Genomic DNA, 5,328 nt, shown 5'->3' on the forward strand with positions numbered 1-5,328 from the left:
TTTGTCTATATGCACTCGTATCAATGTTTACCAAATTTATGTACTTCTTTTTGTAAATTTTATTTTTTATGAAAAAACGGACTGTTGGATTTTTATATAAAAATTACTTAATATCGAAAACAATATTTTCTGTGAAATAAAGTTTGAAGCCTATAATTTTAATTTTTGAAAAGCTATTTGAGTCGAAAATCAATTTTTACCAACTTTTGTTAAATTTATTTAGGTTTTTAATTTTTTGTACAAAAACATTTATTCGATTTTTTTTAAAATTTTACTGAATGTTAACAAGAATATTTTTTTGAGAGATAAAAGTAGTTCAAAGCCAATATCTACAATTTTTGAAAAGATATTTGAGTCGGAAATCAATTTTTACCAACTTCTATACATTTTTTTGTAAAAAAACTGTCAATTCGATGTTTCTCAAAATTTGTCCTAATGTTGAAAACAATATTTCTTATAAGTAAAATTTAGTAAGAAGCTTTTATCTCAAATTTTTGAAAAGATATTTGAGATGAAAATCATTTTTTTACCAACTTTTGTTAATTTTTTTCGGTTTTTAATTTTTTGTAAAAAAACTGTCGATTCGATTTTTCTCAACATTTTTCAGAATGTTGAAAACAATATTTCTTATAAGATAAAATAAAATTGAAGTCTAAATTGCAAGTTTTTGAAAGGATATTTGAATCGATATTCAATTTTTACCAACTTTGAGTAATGTTTTTTTTAGATTTTTATTTTTTATAAAAAAAAACTGTCAATTCGATTTTTCTTTAAATTTTATCAGATGTCAAAAACATTATTTTTCGTTGAACAAAATTGTTTTGGAGATGAAATCATATTTTAGTCGTAAAATTTTAGGGGTGCTACATTTTTTTTTAGTTTTTATTTATTTTTTATAAAAAAAATCTTTGAATGGATTTTTTTCAAAAAATATACTTCATTGATATCACGTTACAATATATAATATAAAATTTAATTCACGTCTCTAGAGTTTTTGGTTCGTAAGATATTTAGGGTTAACCCAAATTTTTATCTTTTTTTCAAACTGCTATGGTAAAAAAAACCACCCACGTAATTGTCTTGACAGCCCTTTCTGCATCAATTTATTTAAAATCGATATCTCTTCTGGTTCTTGAGCTATGGACAACAAAAAAACGTCGCCGCGAACGTACGGACGTACGAACGTATGAACGTACGTACAATACACACGCACAGACATCTTTCTAAAAATCTTTTATTTCGACTCTAGGGACCTTGAAACGTCGAGAAATGTCAAAATTTTCAATTTGGTAAATCAGACCCATTTCAATAACTTCCTATGGGAAGTTAACAATAAGGCACATGAAGTAAAAAAAAGAAAATACAACAAGTTACTAACCCATGCAATAAAATGTCTGAATATGATTCATGCTAGTTCGATCAAACTGGGACGTAGCGGTACGTCCCAGTCGATTGAAAAATGGTCATTTGACTGTTGACAACGTTGAACTAGAAATGATATGGTTCTCCTTGAAAACTCAAAACATAAGGCCAAATATAGTAGAAACGATTAAAAATATATACAAAAAGTGGCTGGGATGCGACCCTTACTGATAACTTCCCCTCCCGTCTGTCGATTTGTCTGGCTTTAAAGTTTGCAGGTTTTCGTGTTGGGTCAAAAAATTTGTCATTTGATTTATTCTTAAAAAAGTTAAAATTACCAACAATATTTTTCATATAAAGAAATAGTTTAGTTTGAAAATCTAGTTTTGTTAACTTTTTTAGTCGAACAAAATTTGTACCGATCTTACGAGTAGTAGCATTTCTTAAATTTTTACAAATTGGATGAATGAAATTAATTTGAAGGATATCAAGAACCGATCATCAATTTTTAACAAATTTGCGTACTATATCTTTTGGATTTTATTTTTCGTATGAATATACGGACTGTTAGATTCTTATAAAAACAAAACTACTGAATATCAAAAACAATATCTTATATCTATCTATGAAATAAAACAAGACAATATTTTTAATTTTTGAAAAGCTTTATGATTCGAAAGTAAATTTTTACCAGTCTTAGTATAGTTTTTTTTAGGTTTTTATTTATTGTAAAAAACTGTCCATTAGATGTTCTCAAAGTGTTACTATATGTTGACAACAACATTTTTTAAATGATAAAAGTAAATTAAAGCCAATATCTCAAAGTTTTGAAAAGATATTTGAGTCAAAAATCAATTTTCACCAACTTTTGTTAAATTTTGTTTAGGTTTTAAGTTTTTTGTAAGAAAACTTTTAATACTATTTTTTCAAATTTTGACTGAATGTTGACAACAATATTTTAAAAGATATAAAAATAAATTATAGCCAATATTTCAAGGTTACGAAAAGATATTCGAGTCCAAAATCAATTTTTACCAACTTGTATTAGTTCTTGTCGGTTTGTACTTTTTGTAAAAAAAACTGTTAATTAGATTTTTCTCAAAATTTGTCGGAATATTGAAAATAATATTTCTTATAAGTAAAAATTAGTTTGAAACCCTAATCTTAAAATTTTTGGAAAGATATTTGAGTCGAAAATCTGTTTTTACCAACTTTTGTTAGTTTTTTTTTTCAAGTATTTTATTTTTTGTAAAAAAACACTGTCAATAACATTTTCCTCAACATTTTCCTAAATAGCGTTTTTGGTTCGTAAGGTATTTAGGGTTAACCAAAATGTTCACCTTTTTTTTGAACTGCTATTGTAAAAAAACCACCAACGTAATTGTCTTGAGCGCTTTCTGCATCTTTCTGCCTTATTATTTATTTAACAAAATTTATTTGAAGTCGATGCCTCGACGTTGCGGAAGTACGGACGTACGAACTTACGTATATACGCACGCACAGACATCTTTCTAAAAATCTTCTATTTCGACTCTAGGGACCTTGAAACGCCGAGAAATGTCATAATTTTCAATTTGAAAAATCGTACCCATTACAATAATATCTTCTGGGAACTTAAACATTTAAAATAAAAAGATAAAAAATATTTGTATAATAGTTTATCGTGGATATAAGTTTTTAACAGTATATACATAATAACGTTGGTGATTATATGTAAAGAGAAGTTCTTCACTTAGAAAACCTAAATTTTTAATGAAATATTCCATTAAATTATAAGAGACACAATTTTTAATTGTGTTTTCTATTCTCTTCTAACATAATAACGTAAAGATTTTACTCAAAGTCTAATAAACATTAAGGTGCAACATTTTACTGAAGTCAATATTATCTCAAGGAATATACATTTTACGCTCTCTCGGGCACTTAAAATATCAAAAACCCCATGAGATAATTTACTTTATAACTTCATCTTTATGGTTATTCGTATATATCGAAACCACTTATGCGTAAGCTTTTAAACCTCAACTTTCAATAAATCTGCTTAGGACATAGACACCATATAGAAAGTTATAACCCACAAATTTCGGTCAGTGGTCAGTTATAACCTAAAGATTCTAAACACACTATTCACTACACACAATTAATGACATATAAATAAAATATAGGTAATAATTGACTTAAGAGGATATTACTTTAAGTGCACTTTCTATGATCAAGTTTTGAAGATACCGATACTATGGATGGAGAATGATTTATGGACTTTATGAAGTCCATATTATTGTTCAAAATTCGATCGACTGTAAAATTATATATTTTAAAGTAATTTAAAAATATTTTCCACTTTTTTAAATGAGTATACACGTTTTGGAAAATGTAAAAGGTTAGAAGATGAGAACAATAACCAGGTTAGGAATAAATAAAAGTTAGAATGAAAAGATAGTAATCGTCTCGAATACCATAAAGATTAATTGAAAAATATCAAAGCTGCTGTAATGTTAAGAATCAATTGAAAATCCTCCAAGAGTAATTCTTGTCATAAAATGTGTTAAATCAAAATAGCCTTTCGGATTTGGCAGACAAAACTGTAGATCCCTTCATCCGCGAAATTACTTACAAACAGGAGTGGTTGACAGTTGTAATCCCTGGTTCTCTACGAGCTATTTGTCACCTCATTTATTCTTTAATATGGTAAAAATCGTCTAGACATTTTTTGAAAGAAGTTCGTACGTCCTTTCTTTGAGGATACCATTTTTCAAACAATAAAAAGTAATTCTAAAAGGATTGAATATAAAAACACATTCAGAAATCTTCGTTGATTATAGCAATTGTATATCTAAGCGCAACTTTTCAAAATTTGTAAGGTTTCCTTCTAATTTCTCTGAAAATGCGGCATTTTCAAAAGAAGTAAACAGTGTCCTCTCTTTCGGTAAGGTTATACAAATTACACAATAGCAGTGGATCAGACAAGTGTGGAATGTAATTTGAATCGTAGTCTGCACATAATAGAAATCACATGGACATTGATGGAGATCTGAAAATAGTTGTTCTCTGCAAGGTTATGATTTAATCTAATGTAAGTTGTTCTGAACAAGAAATTAGACTCTTCAACAATATATTCAGCTCTACATTTGTCGTCAACCTTTGAAATGACTAACAAGATGTTTTAGCGGCTTATAAATCCTCGAAAATTAATTTGTTAGTCCTCAGCAAGATCGTAACACACTCGGTACCAACTATTTTGATCTTGTATCGCTTTTATGGCCACTCTCTCCAAGACCCGTGAATCACACATTTTAAAAAAGTTTCCTGCATGATAACGTAGTTTGGCGTATTTTGCAGCAAATGAAATATTCTTTTTATAAAGTGCGTCAGGAATTTTTCAACCGAAATGTACATCCCCTCCCCATACCTGCGATCCATATAAAAGAATGCTTCTTAGCTACTGCTTCAAAGACTTTAAACTTGGCTACTATACGCTATACATGGAGCATTGTTTTCATGTCATATTCATAGCAGTTTACGCCCTAACTTATTTCTTCTGCAAGTGTTTTTGTTACAGTAATGCCAAGATATTAGTGCCCGTGGAGTGACAACGGACTGCCTAATTAAATAATTAATGCCAAGGTATTTGTAGTCACAAACATTAATTATTAATACCCTTAACATGTTTAAAGTTTAAACACAGTGCGAGCTTTAGGAAAATAGGGAAGGATGAATGAGGAGATACCGATGCACATTGGTCTTAAAGTTTTAAGTGTTAAAATGATAAGAAAAAATAGAGTTGTGTAAAGCATTCCACATTTTCGATGTGCGGTTACAAAACAAATCTCTATACTTGGCAGTTCGTCTGAAACTGAGCTCAAGGGTAAACTGATGAGCATTTATAGAAGTACGAGTATTACGGCTGGAATGTTTGAGGGGGGAAATGCAACTGGATATTTCGATAGAAGACTGTTTATAAAAATA

This window comes from Eupeodes corollae, chromosome 1 (assembly GCF_945859685.1).
Source record: "Eupeodes corollae chromosome 1, idEupCoro1.1, whole genome shotgun sequence".
Lineage (NCBI taxonomy): Eukaryota > Metazoa > Arthropoda > Insecta > Diptera > Syrphidae > Eupeodes > Eupeodes corollae.